The sequence below is a fragment of the Haemaphysalis longicornis genome, unplaced genomic scaffold (genome assembly GCF_048455015.1).
Source record: "Haemaphysalis longicornis isolate Haplotype H1 unplaced genomic scaffold, Haemaphysalis longicornis Haplotype H1 scaffold_1, whole genome shotgun sequence".
NCBI classification, from domain to species: Eukaryota; Metazoa; Arthropoda; class Arachnida; order Ixodida; family Ixodidae; genus Haemaphysalis; species Haemaphysalis longicornis.
Window position 1 is genome coordinate 54812287 of NW_027526203.1, and position 25944 is coordinate 54838230.

At 48.0% G+C, this 25944-nt stretch overlaps 1 pseudogene; it reads left to right on the forward strand.

The window, feature by feature from the left end:
* LOC144170887 (uncharacterized) overlaps positions 1-10434 on the forward strand; it is a 52069-nt pseudogene extending 41635 nt beyond the window's left edge.
* Positions 10435-25944: the final 15510 nt, after the last annotated feature.

The window sequence follows — 25944 nt, forward strand, 5'->3', positions numbered from 1 at the left end:
ACAAACGACTTTCAGGCCGTTCAATGTAATTAACTATCGCGCGCTAAAGTATTTGAAGTGCTGTTTCAAGTTCGCCAGGCCATTAAGCATCAATAAAAGCAATAAAAGTGTAACAGAAAATTTTCGTGTCAGTGCTCCTTTAAAGCATGTTTCCTACCGAAACAAATTATAGTTTTAACTGCTTCTAAATCAGCAATCATGGAGCATACAAATAACGTGCAGTATTTTGCTTTTATGTTTGGCAATAAAATAAAAATTGTTTGTTTGGTGTAACCGCAACATAAGAGGGCAGTACAAGCCTCTCCATGAAAAGAGAACCTAATGCATGGCATTTGTCCACACTCGTCCTAGTAAGCTGTTGGGTCACGTGATCGAAATCAAGAGAAAAATAACAAAGAAAAGTGACTCTTTGGTTTCTTAAAGCGCTGATTGGAGTCGAGATTGATGAATGAGTGAATCGGCGACATCGGTGCGCTCCGCGGTTATCAGACGTAGCGCTTGGCTGCTCGTGTGTGTCATAGAAGCCATGGTCGGGGCCGTCTTTTTCTGTGATCATGCCATAAACTTGTAACATGGCAGCAGACGATGGCGTGGCGGCGGTGGCGGCAGGGAAGGTGATAACGCAACAAAGCTTGCATTGACGCAGAGAGCCCCGCTATGTTGCTAAAAGCAATTGAAAGAAATAAATAGATACAGTAAAAAATTGTGTGATGTTCTTTAGCTCGACATCTGCCTTTCGCTAGCTTTTGCATCAACGTTACTGATCGCCTTGTGGTGTTAACGCCAATTTTGACCTCCAGAAATGTGTTTTTTTTTGTCAGCTTCAGCTACCGTCCTAATGTTTATGGTACATGCCAAGTGTTTATATCTTTTTTGCACAATGTTTGATACCTTGGTTGCGATCTTTATGAGTGAATCGTCAAATTACACTGCATGTCGCCATAGCTATAGGTGCGGCACGTCACTGATTGCTTACGTCGTGCTTTCGCAAAAAAAACATGGCGAATTGCCGGCAATTTGTGCAGTCGAGAATAGGGCGGTTACACCAAACAAATAATTTTTATTTTATTGCCAAACATAAAAGCAAAATACTGCACGTTATTTGTATGCTCCATCATCGCTAACTTGGAAGCAGTTGAAACTATAATTTGTTTCGGTAGGAAACATGCTTTGAGCACTGCGCATGCGAAACTGCGCCTGCTGCAAATTGCCGCACATTTCGCGGCGCCGAAAGCCGGGGCAATTTTTTGCCCTATTTTGCTTGTATTTTGCGACAAAAACAGCCGCCATTTTCAAGCTGTTACGTATCATTACGTCACTTTTACGCAGGCTGAAGTTGCCAATGCATGACGTAATCGTTCCCGCCAACTGTTTAAATTACGTCACGCCTTCTCAGCCAATCACAGATGGGGTGTGTATTACAAGCAGTATTGTTGTTTAATACCAAAGACAGGCTTACGTTGTCATGTCCGCTGCATTTAGTGTGGTTTTTCATTGCCGGCCCAGAATTATGCGCCTTTAGTAACGAGAAATAATGCAAACTTTAGAACTGGTGTCAGTAAACGACATGAAACGTCAAAATGACGAGAGCACACACAACCGCTTTGTCAACCGGAAGCACGCGGCCAAAATTGAAAGCCAATCAGAAAAGACTACCAGCAAATTGCCAGAATTGCCGGCAATTTGTGCAGTCGAGAATAGGGCCCATGCTTTAAACCAGGTGTCATGCGAAACTGCGCCTGCTGCAGATTCGCGGACATTTCGTGGCGCCAAAAACCGGGGAAATATCTTACACTATTTTGCGACAAAAGTAGCCGCTATTTCCAAGATTTTACGTAACATTACGTCACTTTTACGCAGGCTTAAGTTGCCAATGCATGACGTTATCGTTTCCTCCAACTGTTAAACAACTTCATGCCTTCTCAGTCAATCACAAAGAGGGCGTGTATTACAGGCATTATTGTTGTTTAATAACAGACATGCGTACGTTGTCATGTCCAGTGCTTTCAGTCTGTTTTTTCATTACGAGCCAAGAATTATGCGCTTTCAGTAAAGAGAAATAAGGCAAACGTTGGAACTCGTGCCCGTAAACGTTCTAAAACGTCACAGCGCACGCTTTGTCAACCGGAAGCACGTGACCAAAATGGAAAGCCAATAAGAAAACACTTCCGGCAAATTTCCAGCTTTCCCGGGAATTTTTGCAGTCGAGAATAGGACCCTAGGGCGTCAAGTTTGTGATACATGCTACGAAAATTTTCAACCAGCAAGGATACCGGTTTTCTTGACTTAGTTTTTTTAACTGGCCCTTTAGATGATCATTGTGGAGAGGGCGCTTTCGTTGAGGCCACCTTGACAACGCAGTCGTTTGCAGCATCATAACAAAAAGTGGAGTTTTGCATGTGGAGTTTGTTGAAGCGCACGGTGTATTTCTCGATGCTTTCTCGGTTCGATTTCGCGTAATCGCGCAGTCTTTTCCGGGCTAGCTGTACGTTGGGTGAAAAATCCTCTCGCCGGACTTTGGGCGTTTTTAGATTTTTCAACTTTGAGGCGTTACTCAGGGCTTCCCGTTTTGATATAAATTTAAGAAATTAAACAATAATGGGACGGTGAAAGTCAGGTCGGGGCGCTATGGGCTCTATCAATGGGCTCTATCAATGTAGGTTATGGGCTATATCAATGTCTCCAGCTTCGATTTCAAGGTAGGTTGAAAACAAAAACTTTGACAACACATTCCGATTCTGTGTATCCTTCATTTTCTTCTTCAGGAAGGCCTTTAATTACAAGGTTGTTACGCCTCATACGGTTGTTCATGTCATCAACGACAACCACAAGACCTCATTTCTTTTACAAACGTTCGCCTTATTCTGATGGAGGCGAAATGCGAAAACGCCCATGTGTTCGAGATTTCGGCACACATTAAAGATCCCCAGGTGGTCAAAATTAATCCGGACCCTCCACTACGGCGCGCCTCATCGCCTGCGTTGCGTCGGCGCGTTAAAACCTACAATCAATCAAACGTTCACCTTACCTTCCTCCGCCGAATCAGCCACTACGCCAAAAGTTTTTTTTTTTGAAATTTCGACACATTATTCAGTTTTTTCGTATCAGTCAAAGGGGCCTCAATGCTGCTGATTTGCTGTTTGATTGCGTTCAAATTAGTCGTACTTGCCTCGTGGCAGTTCTTTAACCAAGTTAGAACGTCCTCGATCTTAGGCCCTGGGTTGGATTCAACGTCACCTGCACAAAGCAGGAGCAATGCAAGCACGCGGACAGCAGTAGTGTCGAGGGCCTCGGACCGAGAACGCCTATTGAATTCATTCGGGCGGGAAAACGGCTTTGAGAGAGGCACTATAGCGAACGACAGGCAAAAAACCTGCCGATGCGCAACCGATAGGTGCACACGTCGACACCCATGGGAACAGAAGGGAGGATAAGCGGCCACAGAAGCTTTCAGTACAACACTTGAGTGGAAAAATGTATACCTAGAAAGGCAGAACACAACACTGCGATGATACAGAAAAAAGGCAGCGCCGATCCATTTTTTTTTTTGGCATCCCCAATCACCCTACAGAAACATCGACTTCAGAAAAACAAGTCATATTGTGCTCCGAGGTTCTGGGTGTTACCCTTGTTTCATCCCACTGGAACGTGCGCATCGTCTTCGACGACGTCAACCCCAAAAAATAGGCCTATTATTGCAACATTCCTTCACTTCAAACACAAAAGAAAATGTTATGGCTGTGGGGAAAAGTTTAAGGACACTGACTACGCTGTCCGGGGGGATTTTTCACTGCAGACGCGTATCGCACGGAAAAAGTTTCGGGATTACGCTAGATCGATAAATGCACCCATCAAGCTAAATGTTCACAATCTGCTCGTGGACGGTTCGTATTATGTGCACGTTGCTCTGTTTGACACTGCCATTAAATCGCCAAGGTAGTGCAAACATGTGTCGACTTCAAGCACTATTCACACTTCCTCTCCCACTTCCGCTGGGCAGTGTCAGTTGCCAATCTCTTTATCGGATTCATTTACGAACATCACAAGCCTGCTTCTCGATGATGGTAACTCTGACATCATTGTCCTAACGGAACCTTGGCTTAGGCCTGAAATTAGTGAAACTGAAGTATTTCTCGATAACAATTCTTTTAACATTTACCGACATGATAAGGGGAAGTGGCGTCCTGTTAGCTGTTAATAAAAAGATTTACTCCTTCGTTATTGATACCAAATCTGATCTCGAAATTGTTTGGTGTGCATGCGCATCCGCGTCAACTAAAGTACTTTTAGATGTGTGCTATCGGCCCCCTGACTATCGGCAATCATTTGCGGGCGAACTTCGCAAACGTGTAGCGACAGCTACCCAAATGTTTCCTTCTGACTTCATGTACATTTTTGGGGACTTCATGTACATTTTGGGAACTTATCCCTTAATCGATTGGGCCTTATTTTTTCCCCTGTCATATACCTCTATAGATTTTGTTAGGTTAGCTTTAGTTTTTAATTTATGTCAGGGAGTTAACGAACCAACTCGTGGTCAGAATTCGTTACATTTATTTCTTACCTCTGCTCATGATACAGTAGGACAAATCATAACACTTCAAGGATTCAGTCATCATAAAGTATTACAAATAACACTTTACATACCACTCAACAATACCCGCTTCACTTCCAAGAAAATAAGAGATTAAAATACAGGTAACTATAAAAATATGAACTGTGATCTGGAACAGCTTTTTTATCAGGAATTTGTGCTCTGTTTCTATCAAACGATCAGCGATCAATGTTCACAGAAAAAAATATCTTCCCTAGTTCACAAGTATGTCCCTTTGATTACCATATCTAATTAAAAGACTAAGCAATGGTTTAAAAACACATTTAAGAAGTAAGAGGAAACGCTTATACCAGAAAGCAAAGTGTACTCCGACTGCTTGGGACGAGTCGAAAGATTTCTAAAAACTTACTGTTCTGCAATATCGGTTGCTAAAGATAAGTATTTCAAACATGATAGGCCCTCACTCCTTAAATCAGATCCAAAAAATTATGGAAAACAATTTCTCCGGATAATGGCTCAACTCGCATTTCCCTGCACGGAGCTAACAGCGTGCCTCTTGCCGACCCCGAGTGCCCGGTAGCTTTTAACGATTTTTTTCCATCAATACTCACCACGAAGGACAATTTTTTGTTCCTTATCCTCACTACCCTTACATGCAACCTATTAACATCACCGAGGAAAATATTTGTCGGCTAATAACCGACCTGAAATTAGCTACGTCGGCAGCCATTGATAACACGAGTTCCAAACTACTGAAAACCACTGTTTCCGTTTCGAGCAAAATAGTGCTGCTCATTCAGTCAATCCCTATCATCAGGACGGCTCCCTTATGACTGCAAAATTGCAAAAATATTTCCTGTATTTAAAGCTGGTGATAGAAATTCACCTGGTAACTACCATCCAATCCTGCTAACTTGTACCTCTTGGAAATTACTGGAACACATCATTGCTTCACATGTCTAAGCCACGACGAGTTCAGTATTTCTTTTATACTAGCCAACGTGGGTCCAGAAAGAGTTTTTCGTGCGATTCACATCTTTTTGACTTTACAAACTACCCGCAATTTAACACGAATAATAACTGTGCTCGCAGTTTGCAAAAACCATATTACTGTTTTGTACACTCCTGCCTTGGCAGCTAAAAGGCCGCTGGCAGTATTGACCAAATAAATAAAATAAACAAACAAACCGATTGCATTTTTTGTCGCGCATTGTCGCCTAATCTCGAAAATATCATGCCTCAGACTAGATTCACTGACTCTTTCCTGGCTGCGACACTTTTGTCTCTTCGCCAACAGTTCACAGTGGTAAACAATTTATCTTCTTCCTCTTGCTACGTTACTTCGGGTGTTCCACAAGGCCGCGTTTTAGGGCCCTCCTATTTTTATTCGTCATCAATAAACTGCCTACGAACATTACATCTTCTATTCGTCTTTTTTCTGTCGATTGCATATTGCATCGTAACATTACCCGTACTGACGACCACATCGCTCTTCCAAATGACCTCATAACTGTTACAAGTTGGTGCAAGACCTGGCAAATGTATCTTAACGAATCTAAATGTGAAGTTGTCTTTTTCATCCGCAAGCATGACAATGCTACGTTCATATACTCTTTAAACAGCTCACCCGTCTCTGAAGCCACTCCATATAAATACCTCGGTGTTCACTTCACTTCAAACCTGTCACGGGCTTCCCATATCACAGCAATTTGCGCCGAGGCCTCGCGATCGTTACGAAGAAACTTAAAAAAATGACCCTAACACCGTACGAAAGCTGGCCTACGTTACTTTTGTCCGTCGTCGACTGTAATTTTCTAGCCCTGTATGGTCGCCTCACCAAAAATATCTTAACAATATGCTTAAAGTCGTGCAGAATAGAGCAGCACGCCTTGTTTCTTCCGATAAAAGAATTCTCATAGCGTCACCCAGATTAAACGTGATAGTGACATCATCTTCATACACGACGTTTTATTGCACTTCTCTGTTTCACAAGTACATTCGTGACAAAAGACTGTCGCCCCTTCCTCTTGAAAGACCACTGCGCATGTCAAAACGTCTACATAACAATCTCAGTTACTCACGCATTTTCGGTCATGCATCAAATTTCAATAGTTCTGCGCTCCCACGTGCCATCTGTCTGTGGAACGATTGGCCCGATAACATTGTTTCCATAGCAAACCATGCCTCCTTCCCCCACCGTATAACCAGTCATATCTTAGGTTTTCATTTTTTATATTGTTCACCGACTTTTACTCTAACCCCCCCACCCCTCCCAGTTTTCACTCCGGTGAAGCGGATTTCCTTGCCACCGCCGACGACACCGCTTTCCCAACTGTTATTCCCCTCGCCCCCACCGATGCCTGTTTCACAAGATGCGCAATCCGCTGACAACGGCGGTAGCGCCCTTATCAGGCGCTACCAGAGCAACTTCTCTGCTTTGAACACCGACGTGAGCCCATAATTCGTCTTCAGCATGAAAGGCTTTCCGCGCGACGTTTTCGTCCATGTATTTCACACCTAAGCACACGTCCACCACTGGTTGCTGGTTTATGCGGGCACTGGTTGGGGGTGGGAGTAGGTGGTCGTGCATGCACAGCTAGGCTTCATGCAACTACGGATGACATGCGCGTTGTGCTGGCAGGAAATTTCAACGTAGAAATCTCGCGGCTCAATGCGACCGGTCAGCTGTCCTCAATGGTCGAGGGGTTTGGGTTTGAGTTGGTATATTAAACAGAAAATGAGATGCCCACGACACGGGGGGAAAACGGGCTGGCACCTGTCTGTCCACTAGAATGAACCTCGAGTCCTTCCAGATTTTACCTCCCTATGGGACAAACGCGTGTCGCTCGCTCGGAGGAAGAACAGCGGAAATCGAAGGAGCGTCTGCCGGAACAGAAGCGCGAATGGGTACGAAAACAACAGAAAGGCGCTGCCGCTGCCGTAGCCGTGGCAAGTGCCAGGTCGTCGAATCGCTGGGAATTTCTCTCGGATGAACAGCAGCTTCGATGGGAGCCAATATTTCTTGTTCAGCTTGAAAACATTTTTGAGCGAAAATTTTGACGGTGCCTATCACTTTAAACGCACGCACATAACCGGTTGCCGGTTTATGCAGGCACCCGTTGGGAGTAGAGAGGCGGGCAAGGGGGGGGGGGGGGTGGGGGTGGCGTGAACCCGCGGCTGTAGGTTTCATGCCCCCACGTACTGACATGTCTGTTGTGTTGGCGGGAGTTTTACCAGTGTGCGACCACCGCGCCAATGCGAACTGTCCAGTGTCCTCAGTGGTCGAGCGGATAAGTTTGATTGGTGTGTTACGCAGACAGTACGATGCCTTCGACTCGGGAGGGAAACAGACAGCTCCATGTTTGTCCGCTAGAATAAAGCACCAATCGATCCACATGTTATTGGGATATGTGCTAATTGCTCTTTGCAAATTACAAACAAATGTGTCAACTTTCGTGCATCTCGTTGGACTGCGTCCAGCTTCGCAGGTCATCTTTCTTCACAGAGTGGAAGGGCACTAATTTTTGTCTGACGTATTTTTGTGAAGTTGCATTTTGTATACACTGCGCCTTATAATCTCTAGTTACGTCTTGGCAGTATATTGTGTCCTTGTGTTTTCGTGCATGGTGTTCTAAATGCCGTGTTAGCCTCATCTGGTACATATTATGTTTGGTTGCTCCTGTATTACTTTTACTGTTTTTGCCTCCCCTTACGCTATGCCCCTACGGGGGCCTGTAAGGTTTTTTAAATAAATAAATAAATAAATAAATAAATAAATAAATAAATAAATAAATAAATAAATAAATAAATAAATAAATAAATAAATAAATAAATAAATAAAAATTAATTGTTAATAAATAAATAAATAAAGGGTCGCGGTGAAACCGACAAGGAGAGGGGACCACGAAGAAGCACAACAGCAAGTGCTGCACCCAGCGAGCCACACTCACTCACATGATTTGGGCTTGTGATGCTTAGCCACGAACTATACGAGTATGCCTACGAATCACCAGTCCGGAGCAGTGGGAGTTTGCTCAGCTCCGACCCCGAAAACAGGTCAAGGTCGTCCAACTGCCGAAGATGCCGCTCGCCCCCAAGGGCTGTAGGCCGTCATCTGAGGGGGAGGAATTCACGAAGGCTCCCACTTCCCCTTCCTCCTTTCACCTAGTTTTGGGCAAAATGAAGTTATCATCAGCAGCAACAAGAGCCGCCTCACCAGCACCACGCACATTCCTGCAGTCATCACCATCACCTCCCCCCCCTAGCACCACGAACCCCAGCACTCACACCACCATCGGCAACAGCATCAGCAGGAGCCGACGAAAATGGACATCTCCACCTCCGTTGCCGAGGCGGCGCTCGCTGGACCTTTAACGTCCGATCCATCGGGGCCCGTTCTCGACAAGACGCCTCCGACGACGCCGGACGGCAGCCAAGGTGCCGAGAATGACGCGCCGGGCTCCTCGCTCGCCGGCTCGCCGAGACGGGAGGGTGATGCATATCACGCCACCGATGGAGAGATCCCCTTGTCTCCGGACTCGGAGAACAGCCAGGAGCAGGCGGACGGTGCGGGCGGATTCAAGGCTGGTGGCGAGGATGACTCGTCTTCAAGGACGACGGACAGCGCGTCATCAGCGGAGCGACTCAAGCCGTCGGCGGTGAAGCGGCCGGCAAAGCATAATGAGGAGGCACTGGTGATGCACGGGAAACGGGCGAGGAAGAAGGCGCGAAAAGCCCCCCGGTCGGCGGTCATTTCAAAAGGGAAGCCGCGCCGCATCACGGGACGACGCCGTAGGAATTGTGTGGTGATGCCGTCCGCCGCCAAAAGCGGATCGTGTACGCCAACATCGACGATGACCACTTGCGCCGCGGCGACGCCGGGCAGCACCAACAAGGGCAGCTGCCACCGACCGTCCAAGTTCAACTTTGACCGACCCTTAAACGACAGCCTGGATGCCGAAAAGCGGATAGCAGTCCTTACGGACCGGCTCACCGAGCTGCGGAAAGTGTACATGCAGCTCAAGGCTGAAGTTGCGGCCATCGACCGGCGGCGCAAGCGTGCAATGAAAAAAGAGACCGGTACGCCTGGGCCGCACGGTGTGCCAGCGACTTCCACCCACTCCCAACGAACATGTTCGCCTCGGAGCTCACCCCTGCAGCCAGTCGAAGTGCAGTGCTCGTCTTAACACCACCGCGTCTCTGCTCTTCTTTCGCAGCGTCTCCTTTTCTTGAGGCTTTCTCGCCCGGTTTGTTCCCCGGGGCCAATCTTAACGAAGAGCGGCTACTCGCAGGACAAGCATCGCCGCTCCCGCTCCTAAAGCCCACTACGGGAGGGAATGTCACGTCACCACCCGCTGCCTTCGCTTGTCACCAAACGACGACGCCATCGACACAACTCTCCACTGTCGTCGCACCTTTCCCCTTCCTTCTCTTTCGCCACGCACTCTCTTCCCTCTTTTCACTGGGTCGTCTTCAAAGACTCGTCTTCCAAGCAGGAGGGAACGAGACTCAGAATACTGCACCTAATTCCGCCTTCCCACCCAATTTCACCTGCCTAATTTTCTCTCTCATTACCAAGTTTTATAAAATCACGACTTTGGAGTTTTGGGTGTGAACACTCCCGTCGAATCTTGCGAAAGAGAAGCTCCAATAGGAGAAGTGCAATTGATGTCCTGGTAGAATAACAAGTTGTGCATTTTCGAATGCGTGCGGAGATTTGAGCTGTGTCCTGTCTTTTTGCTTTTGTGCTTGCCACATCTTAAGTTTTGTAATGAAGAATTTTGTGCCCACAGTAAGAAATCGCACAGAAAATTGTTTGGCTGCTTTTCCCCTTGGTTTGTGGCGGTCTTGCAGAGCACTACTGGAAGCATACAAGCTGAATGCCGAAAATAGTATGACTAATTTGAAAATTTGGTGATGTTTTGCGTGGAGCATGGGCGACGGATTGCCCCCCCGCAAGACAAAATCGTGCCGACCGCCATGACGTGGAGCATAACTTGTCGGCGTTCAGGCTTTGTAGATAATGGGGAAAAGAATGGTGCAAGCGTTTAGTAATGGTGCACTTGTGGTCTGCGCACATGCGCATGTCTCCATTTCCTTTCAATTGTGTGCCAATAGGTTTCCCACTCACTCCAGCCTCCACAACACCCTGCTGTAGCAGCTTGTAAAGTTCTGCATCGATTTTTTAGCGAAGTGCAAAGGGCACACTTTTTGCCTTTAGGCTGACTGGTACCACCTCAGGGTTCAAGGCCAATTTCACCGATGGTCCTTTTTAGCAGCCCAGGCCCCCCGTCAAATACAATAGCCAACTCCTAAAACAGCGTGTCAAATGACGTGGTCGACTCATTCATGCAATGCACTCCCGTGATCTCAATGCCCAGTGCTGGAAACCAGTCCAGTCCGAGGAGGCTCTGGCGCTCTCCTTTGTTAATAACAAAGTTCAGTGGGCCGCAAAATCTCTGAATCTTACCATAACTCTGGCCATGCCTTGAATGGCTATACTGTTTCCCTGATAGTCCTTCATAACGATGTTAAGTTGCTTCAACTTCGGGATGCACCCATTCGGGGAGATTTGCCTGGCCGTAGCCTCGGAGACGAGCGAAAAGGTGGATTCCAATTCCACCTGTATCTCACATTCTACAGCTTCGATTTTGACAACATGAATCTTGTTTGTCACGGGCTGCGGCACGTCGTGGATAGCGGACACAGTGAGGTTGTCACAGTACGAGGTATTTGCTCGCGGAGTAGTCCTCGATTTAAACATTCTGCTGTTTGCCTCGAAATTCTCACGGAGGTCAAGTTTCCTTTGAGACCAGCAAACCTTGGATATGTGCCCTGTTTTTCCGCAACCTCGACAGTCGGCATCACGGAAACGACACAAACGGCCCTCGTGCGGGCACCCACAACCGGCACAAGCTCCACTCCCTAGTGCTTCTTTCCTGCGTTCACTGGTGTCTGCACCTAACCGACGAAAACATTCTTCGGGGCCGTCCTAGTCCTCCTGAACGTCCCCGAACGTCCCCTGGTGAACTGGCTCGGTACGCGGCGCGGTTGCGTTCAGTCGAACTGGCTGGCCTCCCGGTCGATGGCCTCTGTGGCGGTAGCTTTTCTAGGGCGCAGTCGAGCGACAGCTCTTTCTTTGCCAAAATACACCGCTTAACTTTTTCATCCCTTAGGCCGAACCCGAAATGGTCTCGCAGCGCCTTATCAAGGTCAACAAAGTTGCAGTGCTGTGCAATTGTTCGCAGAGCCACAAGGTAGGCAGCGACTGATTCACCGGGTGCTTGCTCGCGGCGATGTGACTCCTATCGCCTCCCCAGCTCAGGTGGTTTTGGGACAAGACGTTATCGAATGGGAGCGATGATGTCCTTGCACGGAGTATCCGTCACCTGGTGTGGCGTGACGATTGCCTTCCCCAACTGGAACGCCGTAGCCGCGCAACGGCTGAGAAATGTCGACCTCTTATTTCCGGCTTTCGTGGTGCCCTGCGCCCCCAGAAAGAATTCGAACCGCCGCACATACTTTTCACAATCGTCCAGGTTTGAAAAGTTGAACTGTTCGATGGACATATTGCTGGAACCTGCCATGTCTCTGCACCAACGGTGCGGTGGAGCGGTAGGTCGAGGGGTGTGATTCCCTTGTATCGGGGTTCCATCCGTCAGTTCATACTACTTGTCACGCTGATCATCAACGCTCAGACATCGCCTCCTTTTATACTACGATGCCTGCGGCGTCACCCCAAAGCGTCCACGCGTTGCCATCTCCCATTGCGTCTGAATTCCGCTCAGTGGCTCGACTCACCGATCCTCCGGCTACCGATCCTCTCTCGCTAGGTCGCATAGTAGCAGACGATCCGCGGGAAAACCGTGCACAGAGCATTCCAGCTTTTTGCCAGTGAACGGCTCTTCACGATACTTAATTTTTTACAATATCTGTGAGCATGCCTGCCGCTAAATTCGTGTAAGTAATACCTGCCCATTAAACAAGCGACGATGTTTTGCTCGTGAAATTTAAATCCGAAGAATACGATACTGTTCCCGCCCATTCTTCAGGGTGTCGAAAAAGCATCCGGATGTCTCCTACTATGAGATCTCAGTGAACGAATCCCTGAAAGCACAACGGGTAAAAAAATTCCTAGAAAGAACAGGGAACCCAACTCAACGTCCAGTTACTCGATGGTCTGGAGTCTGCACTTTCGGCCGGAAGACTCTCAGAATATCAGGAAAAGAAGTAAGATGCTGTGCCCAGTGTTTCCCGCACTACCCTTCGTACATGAGGCCGGCACCGAAAAGAGAAGCAAGGGGCGATGTCAGCTTCAAAAAAAAAAGAAATCGGGAATCCTCACCAGCAGGATAGGCAAGATATCCAACGCAGCAGCTAGTGAGACTACTGCTTTCCTTGAAGAAGTTTTCTGACGCCATGCTTTCGGATTGTCGGTCGCTTACGAAGCTCCTCGAAGCATGCTGGAAACACAGCTGTCATAAAAGTAGAGGATGATGAAGTGCGCGCGGCGCAGTAGCACTGGAATAAACAAAGAGGAAGGACGCTGCTTTCCAGTTCTGGTACGCCGTGGGCGTCTTGGCTCTTCCTGGTCCCTTCTTCAACACATCTTGGTGCCGAAAACCCGTTGCTCGACGTTCTCCGAGCTTGCGACGAACCGCCGGGAGAAGAGGGAACGACCATGGACCGATTGAAGCCCAAACGAACGACCCGGCGGGCCCAGCAAACGAAACTGATCAACGAAGTGAACGCAGCGCTACAATCTTCAACTCCTGACTTGGTGAGCCTTCAGAACTTGCTTGAACGTTTGACAGCGTGCGACGCTGAACTGCGAGCAATTAACGCCGAGCTTGACCCGTTAATTCCCGTCGAGATACTTGAGACCGAGCTTCAGACTATCGTGCAGTACGAAGACGAAGCCATCGGCGCATTATCAAGTTTAAGGACTGTGATACAGGCTCTCAAGAATCAACGTCCCGCAGCGATTACGCACAATGTTGGCGTCGAGCATTCAGCTTCTCGAGATGACCTTCAGTCTGCCGTTTGGTCAGGTGGACCACGATTACCGAAACTTGACATTACGACCTTTAGAGGAGAAATAAGTAAATGGCTTCCCTTTTGGGAACAGTTCGAAGCGACTATTGACAAAAATCCTTCATTAACAACAACGGACAAGTTTCATTATTTAAGAAAGTATTTATCGGGGGAGGCTCCTTCAGCCATTGCTAACCTTCAGACGACAGTAGCATGCTACAAAGATGCCATAGACACGCTTCGCTCAAGGTTCGGCGAACCTTTCCGCATCGAGCAAGAACATCTCTACCGCCTGCGATGCCTGCCAGCTCTAAAGTCGTCTTCTGATGTTGCCGGACTGCGAAGACTTTACGACACCCTGCAAAGTCATGTACGGGGATTAAAAGCCTTGAAGGTGCCTACTACATCGTACGCATCGATGCTTACCGATGTTTTACTCCGGAGCCTCCCACCGGACATCGTGATCGAGTACCATCGGCGTCGAGCGAACACCGAGCTCTCTTCCGACACAACACAAGACAAATACGCGACGGCAGCTGACAAAAGGTTACAAGACCTGATATCTTTCATTCAAGTGGAAGTGGAAAGTAGAGAGAAATGCCAGACGATGTTTGACGTAAAAGAAAAGGGATTTGACGGAAACGTGGAACAAAATAGAGGTGGATTTCGCCGACCACATCCTCCAACAGTGGCGGTATTTCAAAACGCTGAAAATTCGCCGACTAAACGAACCTACTGCTGTTTTTGCCGCAGTATCACTCATGAAACGGAGCAGTGTAGGTCAAAGATGCCGGACCATGAGAAAAGAGAGATTCTTACAAGAGAAGCCCGCTGCTTCAGATGCACGGCTAAGGGACACCGTTCATAGGACTGCCAATGACGGATTTCATGCTCCAAATGTCAACGGTGGCATGCTTCATCGCTATGCTTGCAGTCGACAACCGGGAGTCAACCACCTAAACCTGACTCGGATAAAGCGTACTATGCGGCTACGGACTCGGGCAAAAACGCCAAGCATAGCAAGACCGTACTGCTTCAGACTTTTCGGGCATGGGCTGTCTCCCAGGAGCGACGATGCTTCCTTCGCGTGGTCATCGACGGTGGCAGCCAAAGGAGTTTTTTACGTGAGGACATCTCCCGAAAACTGAAGCTTCCTGTTGTAGGGGAAGTCTCTCTCGCCATCAACAAGTTTGGAGACACTCGCCGAAAGAAAACTCGCGAATATCATATTGTCCGGCTAAAACTACAAAGCCAGTTTGATCATTCAGAATGCACTCTAGACGTGGTTGAAATTCCCGAAATATGCCAGGATATTCAATCATACTTGGCTGATGTTCCTTTCGTGAAGAAATTCGAAGAAACCGGAAAAAATATCGGTGATTCAGACAAATTTGGTTGGAGCACTGGAGATGACAGTATTGGACTTCTAATCAGAGCAGATCAAATGTGGCTGCTTTTGACAGCTGAAGTTACGCGCCATACTAACTCTAGCCTTGTGGCCGTGAACACAATTTTCGGCTGGACGTTTCAAGGTGCCACAGACACCGCAAACCAATCCGCGCCGTCTAACTGCATGGTATGCGTCTTGCACAGTAACATCAGCTGGCCGGAGCAAGATTGTCGCCAAGACGACATTGCCCGACAGTTTTGGGACTTGGAGACTATGGGAATAAGCACAAACGACAACGGTGAGATCAAAAACCCAGCGTTAGAGGAATTCGAATCGACAGTTACCAAGATTGAAGGACGTTATGAAGTGGCTCTTCCGTGGAGGCCTATCGAGAAGACAGCTCTCTGAGACAACCGTTGCGTGGCCATGAGAAGATTAGCTTCTTTGGTGCAACGCCTGCATAAGAACAAAGACCTTCTCGAAAGGTATGACAAAGCCATACGACAGTACCTCGTGCATGGTCACGCAGAGATTGTTCCTGAGGCAAGTTTTACACCAGAAAAGGACAAGCGGATTTACTATATGCCTCACAGAGAAGTGCTCAAGGAAGATCGCACAACTACAAAACTACGAGTTGTTTTTGATGCATCGTCATCTTCTCCGGGTTTTCTCTCACTGAACGAATGCCTGCACAAGGGAGTCAACTTGAACCCTGATATACTGGAGCTACTACTGAGGTTCAGGACGTACCCAGTTGGACTCAGTGCAGATGTGGAGAAGGCATTCCTCCAAATCGGCGTACAAGAGAAAGACCGTGACGCCTTCCGGTTCTTCTGGTATTCAAGCTTACCAACTTGAACCCCGGCAGACCATCTGCAAGAGTGGCGGATGAAACGTGTTCCTTTTGGAGCTACATCAAGCCCATTTCTCCTCTCGGCCACTGTTCAATACCACTTGAGTAAAGCTTCAGAAGAGGACAAGAAGACGGCGGAACTACTGAAGACATCGTTCTACGTTGACGACTTCCTTGCCGGAGCGGATTCAAGAGACAGTGCTCTACGCATATATGAGCAAGCCAATCGCATCATGCTTAAAGCCGGCATGACGCTGAAAAAGTGGTCGACAAATTCCGCTTCTCTGCAAGATCATTTTGACGACAGCGAAAAACGACAAGCGGAAGCAAGCAATCAAGAGCCCGTATTGCCTCCTGAAAACAGAAGAGTTTTTGGCATCGCTTGGAGAAAAGATGATACACTTCACCTTAGCATGAAATCTGCGCTTCTTGCATCCAGCAAGACACCAGCGACAAAGAGAACCGTACTCCAAGCAATAGCTGGAATCTTTGACCCAGTAGGGTTGATTTGTCCATTTGGCATCAAAGGAAAAATCCTGTTTCAGCAGCTTTGGATACAGAAAATTCGTTGGGACATGCATCTTCCGGATAACCTGAAGTCTGAATGGAATGACTGGATTCATTCTCTTCCGAAGCTGCAAGAGACAAGAGTCAAACGCTACTTGCTTTCAGACGCTGAAAACAGATCGGACTGTTGGGAAGTTCACATATTTTGTGACGCAAGTCCGCAAGCATATGGGGCGGTAGCTTACCTTTGTTTCGTGAACAGCGCAGGAGGAACGGAAACATCGTTCTTGTTCGCAAAAACGAGAGTGGCTCCAATCAGAAAACTTACCGTACCCTAGGTTGGAACTCATGGGAGCGCTCATCGCGGCAAGAATGGGTGCCTACCAGAAAAACAAGGTTTTTGACAGAACCTTGATAGCATTGATAGACTCCTTGATAGACTCCTCGATAGCATTGGGATGGATCCGTGGCGGCAGGAAGTGGGAATCGTTCGTCACGAACAGAGTGGCGGAAATACAAGGAACGTCCCATCCAATTCAGTGGCGTCATTGCCCGGGATCTTTCAAATCAGCTGATACACTAACTCGAGGTTGTTTGGCTGACGAATTGATTAGCAGCTCACTTTGGTGGGAGGGACCGACCTGGCTTAAGTTGCCCGAAGAAGATTGGCCAGATGACATTCAAGTGGCAAGCCGCGATTTGTCAACAGAGCTGACACATGTGGAGCTGACAGGTTGCAACGAAGATGAACTAGCACAAGTTATACCTGTCGAGAGGTTTAGCAGTCTGCATAAGCTTCTGAGAGTGGTTGCATGGACCAGAAGATTTTGTGTAAGAAGTTCCGAGTGACCTACAGGACCACTCTCTACATTCGAAATAAGGACGGCGGAACAATGTTTGATAAAAGCAGAACAAGCGAAACACTAACATCAAGAAATGAAGGATATTAAATTAGGGCAAGATCCGAAAAACTCCGACATCGCGATGCTTCGCCCGTTTATCGATGGCAAAGGACTGCTGCGAGCGCGAAGTAGATTATCATACTTCACTGTAAACGAAGACACGAAGAACCCTATCATCCTACCGTCAAGATGTCACTTCACGGAGTTAATCATCGAGTCGGTTCACAGAAGACTACTATACAGCGGAATCAGAGACGTGTTAGTAGAATTGCGGGAAAGATTTTGGATACCAAAAGCGCGCCAGCGAGCGAAAAGCGTCCTGCGCTCATGTAGCACATGTAAAAAATACAAAGCAAAGTCTGCCTCAGCTCCAACGGCACCTGTTCCGGAAGAGAGACTTCGGAAGTCCCACCCGTTTGATATAATCGGAATTGACTTTGCCGGGCCCCTACTGGTTAGAGGAGAAATTCGCAAGGTGTATATCCTCCTCATCCCATGTGCTGTTCTAAGGGCTATACACTTGGAAATAGTTTAAAGTCTGACCACAGAAGCATTCATGTATGCTTTCCAGAGGTTTATAGCTCGAAGAGGCGTGCCAAGTGTAGTTTATTCGGACAACAGCCTTACATTCAAGCGCGCAAGCAAAGAGCTGCGTTCCCTGTACAGACTCTGCTCTTCTCACGAAATGCGCAACTTCGCTGCTGAACGTGGCATCACATGGAAGTTTAACGTGGAAGCTGCACCTTGGTGGGGCGGATTCTGGGAACGACTGGTCGGTTCTGTAAAGCGAGCCGTACGAGTCACATTGGGCACCGAAGAGCAGTTGGGCACACTCATGTGTGAAATAGAAGCAGTCATAAACTCTCGTCCTCTCACTTTCGTGGAAAGCTCCATCAACGAGCCAGAAGTCATCACACCTGCTCACTTTATTATCGGCAGACGTTTAACACCATTACCAACTGTGTGCGCAGAACTGTGTGAACAGAATCCTGCAGAAATTACGAAAAAATGGTATTACCGCCAACAACTCTTAAACCTTTTCTGGTCGCGATGGACAAAGGACTACGTTCTTCAACTGTCATCATTCCATCGTATCAAGTCAAAAAAGACCATATCTGTTAAACTCGGAGACGTCGTGCTCATCGAAGGAAAGGGTCCACGTGGAATTCGGACGACAGGAATCATAGCGGAAACACATCGCGGTCGTGACGGCATAGTTCGTGCTTGCAAAGTCCGAATCCCGAATGGACAGTTCCTGACCCGTCCTGTTCAAAAGTTGTACCCTCTCGAGCTCGCCAAGAGGCGCGGGGAGGATGTCATAGAAGTAGAGGATGATGAAGTGCGCGCGGCGCAGTAGCACAGGAATAAAGAAAGAGGAAGGACGCTGCTTTCCAGTTCTGGTACGCCGTGGGCGTCTTGGCTTTTCCTGGTCCCGACGAAGCTAGGTCATCGGCGAGAGTTGGTGGAACTAAGCCGCTGCTGACAAACCACGCATATAAGACCGACAGAAATGCAGTAAGAAGGATATATATTACACAAAGCACCTCCCACGGAAAGTTCTGAAGCTTTGAAAATCATCCTTATACTCATACGTCCTCTCAGTGTAGCGTAACTACTCGAACTTTTGTTTTTACATATATATGCATGCATGCACGCATGCATACACACATTAAGAATTCCCACGTTTGTTTTTATAGCTGTTTCGTTTCTGTTCATTTATAATTGTTCTTAAGCTATCTGATGCCCTTTATTTTTTGTTTAAATTTGTCATAAGCGGTTGTGTGTTGTCCGTCTCAGTCATATCGTTGGCCATTGAGACTGACAGCTTCACCGCTGCTGTTTCATGCGTGGAAATCTACGCAATTTTTCAAAACATCTGAGAGCAGCAAACTGTGCAGAAAAAGGATTACAGATAGTCGTTACAGTTGCCTATAAAGAGTATCCCATAAATATGCCAGAGAACGCCAAAACCGATATACAATTAAGGCGGGCCGGTAGACTGTACGAGCGAAAGAAAATCTGTTCATTTAATTATTGCACAATAAAGAACTCTGGAAAATAGAAAAGTTACTTAAAATGACTACAAAAACACAGGCAAACAAGTTTTATTTTAGAATGTATATCAGACGGAAGCAAAATCGCGCACAAAAAACCTGCATCAGCTGACGCCGTAATCGCCACCGAGGATCGCTCACTTGTGGAAACGGCGGTGGGTGAGGCAAATAGGTCGGCGATGTGGCAGCAATGGGAACCGGCGCGACCCCTCACGCATTCAAGAAGTAAAGGATCCGATGGCTCAACCCATCCCATCCTCGTCGCTAGTGTTACATATCGTGGGCTTGAAGGACACAAACGTTTATTCAAACTGACCACACTTCAACCGTACAAGCACCGAATTACTGAAAGCGTAACAACCCACCAAAAACCCTGGATAGCCGTCAGGTGGCGCGGCCACACGTCACACGTAGCGGACAAAAAAAAAACGCTTATCCACGAGCTGGTACAGGAAGAATTTTGCGCAGGTTGTTGCAGGGAGCCAGAAGCCATGGACGTATGGTAGCGGAGTGCAAAGGTATCCCTCCAGTCCTCAGTGGGGAAGACATCCAGCTTCCGGAAGCCCTGGGCTTTACGGTTGACGAAAGAGTGAATTAGAAAGCAGTACAGGTTAGTAAAAGAAGGTTACAATGTTGGTGGGAAAAGAGCAAAGAACAATCTCGGAAGACATGCGAACATAAAAGTCAAACTAGCATAAAATCTTCATAAAGGGTTGTTTTGGCGAGGTGATCATGCAGTGGCGTTACGACTAAGGTCGCTGTGCAACGCCATCCCGTTACAAAGGGGAAGCCGCTAAGCATCATCATCATCACCATGTTGGTTGCCGTGTTCGCTGTTGCCGCCAAACATAACGACCAGAGTCCCAATACACAACAGACACCACACCCTTATAGTCACTATTGGTATGTTTCTGCTAGCATATCGTTTCTGTGAACGTATGGCCCTCTTGGTGGGGGCTTCACCCAAAAGCAATTTCTCCGCCCTCGCTCGCATTAATGCGCCATGATACGTTTCTTCAACCATGACCTCCAACTGGGCTTTCAGGAATTTAATGTCCTCCTTGAAAAGCCCTGGTGATTCTTTTGCCACGAATCGCCATTTCGTTTCTGATTTTATTATTTTTGAGAACACTAAACCTTTCCGTGGCCGTTATGTTCACGTTCTGCTTGAACAGTTCCCTCTGAAAAGTCACGTCAGTTTCACTCCCATCTATTTTTTCTATCATCCAGGCTGTTACATCTGCTACAAACCCTTCACCTTGTACTAGCTTACAGTTCATCTTCTATAAACCCCCGTTAAACTTCGACGCTTTCTTTTGGGCCCTACCGAGTGACAACGAAACGATGCAATGGTCACTAGACGATATAGGAAGAATTTCGCACAGGCAGCACTCAGGCACAAGTTCTAGAGAGACATACGTCCTATCAAGCGAGCATGGCTGACGCCCTGGAAGTGTCCGATGCGCGCCAGTAATTACATTCCCCACATCTGGAGGCATAATGATCCACCATTTCATCCCACACTACAGTACTTCCACCACAAAAGGAGGGTGGTGCTCGATTTATCGCGAGCGGCACACAAACAATGGAAATCTCCCAGCACAATAAAAGCACGTTCTCTCTCGAGCCAAACACGACACTCTTCTAAAAAAACTTTTCTTTCATCGACCTTTGTCGGCGCATACACACAAACTATCCGCCACTCTTTCGATGCAAAAAACAAAATCACACACCGCCATCTACCCACTCGAACCAGATGTGAAGGCTAGAACCGGCTCCCCAACACTGGCGAATTAACAGGAGGCTCACAGCTTAGAAGCCCACTGCATGGCTCACACAAACTTTCGTTTCTTGCTAAGTCACTATATCGACGTCCGGCTCATTTATAATACGGTCCAGCTGACTTTGTCGCTTGTGATCAGCTCCCCCCCGTCTCACACACACACACACACACACACACACACACACACACACACACACACACACACACCTACACACACACACGCACGCACACACACGCACACACACACACACGCACAGACACACACACACGCACGCACGCACACACACACACACACACGCACACACATGTGCACACGAACGCGCACAAAAGAAAAAGAAACTTCGACTTCCAAGATACGCAAAACGGAACACGCTCCCTCGTTCCCTCTTTCCTACACAGCCAAAAAAAGAAAACATGTGAGCCGACGCCCATCGCTAGAGCATTACCTCAACGTTTCTGTGTTAAGTGACACACGAAAACGTACCGACATCTTAACAGACCTATAAAAAGGTATGACAAGGGGCGTGTTATTACGAGCTCTTCGTTGCCGCGGGTCCTCTGTCGTAGGGCGTGCTCGGCTTTGGCGTGAAGCTCGAGCGCCCCGACGTGCGTGCGTGCGTGCGTGCGTGTGCGTGTCCGTTTGCGTGTGCGTGCGCGTGCACGTATGTATACGTATGTGGGTGTGTGGGTGTGTCACTCGATCATTCCCGCCGGTGGAAGTAAGGGAATTCATGAACACGAACACGCACACCGGCAGGAACGCTCGGAACTACTTTAAACTGCTGGCATGGGTCTTACATTTCCACAATATTTGGCATAAAAGAAACCTAGGGCACATTTAGCGCAACTGATAGCTGCATATCCAAGAGTCGCACGTTTTTTATTTGAGAATTCTTGTTGGGTAGGTTTTTAATGTACCCAATGACAAAAAAAATACCCGTTAAAATTGCGCCGAAAGGCGGTATAAAAGTTAACAGAAGCTTTAGGGAATTCAACCCCTCCCGCCAGCGACAAACCACCAATTCCGGAGCAGAAATCTACAGTCCGCCTCGCTCAATGCATACGTAGTACAAAAATGAACAAAATGATGACGCGATAAATTTTTTTCGAACAATAGCGCAACAGCGGGGTGCGCAAAGCAACGCCAGCTGTGGGTGTCCCTCACGGCTGGCGCCGCTAACAGCGCTCCTGGAGGCGCAAGCGGCCTCTCCTGCAGCACGAAAAAAGGAAACAAAGACCAGGCGGTCATGTTATATTGCCCATGCATGCGCCGACTCAAGCTTTCTCGAAACGGGTTTCGACGATAGGCGTCGCCAGAACAACCCGCGAAACGCCGCTCGAGTGTTATGGATGAGGGCGTTCCCGTCTCTACATAGGTGTCAAAAAGTTCTGACAAATCTTGCTGTGAATGCCTGCTCTACAGCGTTCAAGCAATTATCTTTAACGAGGCATTCTAGAATGGCCAGGGGCGAAATAGTTTTTGTTTACCTTTGTTTAGAAGATTCCTTGGCTCCTCTTTTTTGGTTTTTTACTGCTTAAATTTCAGATATAGCGGCTCACCATTCATAATAGTCCACAGTAACCTCTATACACCATTTTCCATAAGCAGCCGGGAAAGGAGGAAAATACTCTCAAACCAGTTGTCTCGGCGGCCGACCAGCGTTGTCTGCGCGCGCTGGGCTGCTAACATCGCTCGGCGCGGTGTGCTCCGCTGCGTAGTTCAGGAGTATTTCGCACCACGTGCTTAGTTTTTGCGGAAATTTCAACTGTTTTAGCCAATTCTGCGATGCCGTTCAAGGCGCAAATGTCGCTTGGTCAGCACTGCGTGGTGGTAGATTATTGAACAACCAGAGAAACCGAGAAACAGTCGCTGACATCACGCATGTGCACGACACTGCCTGGAGAAAATGCAGTGCGGTTGCGGCGTGCTTTTGCTGCATCGCTTCCCTACGCACACCGACTTGAGATATCGGTGGATGCCGTTGATAAATCGCAACGACTTTGTACCAACGACCAACTCCAGGGTTTGTTGGGTGCACTTGGACGGCAAGCAGACGGAGCAAAATCCATTTATCACACGCAAAGCTGCGTCAGGGAACGGAACCCCCTGAAATGTTAGAAGCAACTTTATCCTTTACAATACAGCATTGATTGGTTGGTTGATTGATTCATTATGGTGTTTAACGCCCCGACGCTTCATGGGTGATGAGGCGCGCCGTAGTGGAGGGCTCCGGGTTAATTTTGACCGCCTGGAGATCTTTCACGAGCGCCGATACAATACAACATTACCATAACTTCTGGTTCCTTGTAGTCAATTTAAAATACCATATACTGTTTGGTCATTACAGCCGATTGGCATTCAACAATCCCCTTTTCATTTAATGTAACCTTTAAAATTATGGCGTTTTGTTTATTTTTTTTCAGGCCTACGCATTACACTGCCAAACGATATGAAAGGATAAATTTCTCCATCGCACACTGCTGGTCGATAGCAGGATAAGCAGTCAGCCCAATGTGGAAACGCAGCTCGAGATACGCGTGAACGCTGCATTTGGAAAATAGCTCAACCTGTTCACAACGCGGTCAAAGGAAAAGCTTCTAATCCTTTTGCGTTGTCACGGAATCTGAAGTATTACACTTACAATTAAAACAGTTACTGCTGGTCGCGTAAAGCATTTATGGTGTAAGCAGCGGTTTCACAAAGGTGGGCTCCGAGCGACAGCCCACATGCGCTGCGCAGAGTTAGGTCAATCATGATCACGATCATGATCAACCAATATTAACTCGCCCGACGGCGACCCTTCTGCTCAACCTTCGAATAGTAATTTGACTGGTTGTGCGGTCGTGTTATTTTTCCGCCCAGGTAATTTCGTTTCGTCAGTAACCGTCATAAGTCTAGTTAAGAAAGATTATATTGCATTACAATGTCAACAGCGTAGCAATCGCCTCGTCGAAAGTCCATCGCGAGCACGGATCACCGTGACCCACATATGCTGTGCGCGCTCCGCATTCCACGTCCGCGCTTCCGTAAACTTGACTAATCGGTGAACATAACAAGCACGGTGGCATTGAAAACACGTATTTACTCCCCGATATCGATTTATATGTCAGTCGGTGCCATACCGGTACGTTTGCATCGCGGAACTGCGGAGCAGCACCGGCACCACCACCTAGGGTTGCCACCTGACCGGTTTTGGACCGGCCCGACCGGTTTTTTAGACCGTGGGCTGGTTGCCGGTTTGTACCTAAAACCGGCCGACATTGGCCGGCTTTTTGGCCATCGCGCAGCGGCTATTTCTTTTTTGTCCTTTTGTAAGCGTCAGTACAGCCACTACCACGATAAATGTGTCGACAAGCTCTGCAAAGACACGCAAGCCGAGAAAATATGTGGCCGAGCGATATTTCTCAGATGGAAGGGTACCAGAAAGGAATAACACCACGAAATGCCGCCGGCGCGGTCAGCAAGGGCGGTTACTTTTCGCTGCAGCACATTAATAGCAATAACCAAAATCTCGATCACTTTGAGTACGAACGTACTCTGTAGGAAAACGCTACAATATATGACATTGCATGTCAAAAAAAAAAGAAAGAACGTGACATCTGTTTCTAACACAAGTTAAAACAGATGTTTTAACTTGTGTTAAAACATCTGTTTAAATAAACAGATGTTTTATCTGTTTTTACCCCCCCCCCCCTTTCCTCGACGGGCCGTTTTTTTCTGCGGGGAAAGGTGGCAACCCTACAACCACCACACTGCTACTGCTGCTCGCAACAGCCGGGGTCGGCATTTTCCGCTCTGGCAGCTAATTAGGACCTAAAATCCGTCCGCAGATGATGAAAACAAAACAGAACACGCACACGCACACGCACACGCACACGCACACGCACACGCACACGCACACGCACACGCACACGCACACGCACACGCACACGCGCACGCGCACGCGCACGCGCACGCGCACGCGCACGCGCACGCGCACGCGCACGCGCACGCGCACGCGCACGCGCACGCGCACGCGCACGCGCACGCGCACGCGCACACGCACACGCACACGCACACGCACACGCACACGCACACGCACACGCACACGCACACGCACACGCACACGCACACGCACACGCACACGCACACGCACACGCACACGCACACGCACACGCACACGCACACGCACACGCACACGCACACGCACACGCACACGCACACGCACACGCACACGCACACGCACACACACACACACACACACACACACACACACACACACACACACACACACACACACACACACACACACACACACACACACACACACACACACACACACACACACACACACACACACACACACACACACACACACACACACACACACACACACACACACACACACACACACACACACACACACACACACACACACAAGCACTGCAACCGCTAACTTAACGCTAAACCACGACGGTTCACTCGGAAATGCACGGATACCGAGAAGACGCACGGAAAGAACGGAGCACTTAACAGCCCAGCGCGCAGGTTTCGGCGGTCGCTTCATAGACGGCGCTAGCGTCCGGTCAGAAAAAGCAAATGGCGGCGCCCACCTCTAGCAAGGAAAATGGTGTATAGAGTCCACCAAGGTCTGCGAGGTCTAGGCGTTCGAAATGGTATTGTTTTGAGCAGGGGAATTATTGGAGTGAGTGAAACTGAAAAATCGGCTAAAGTTTCTTTCAAATAACAACTGTCTGTGAGTTATGGTTTATCGTTTCCCAACAAACGAAAACCTCGGTAAACAAACAGTAGGCCTCATTGTACGTCTGCGTTTTGGGGCGCCGTGGCTGCTGGGATCACCATCTTCGCCATTGCAGCGTGCATCTG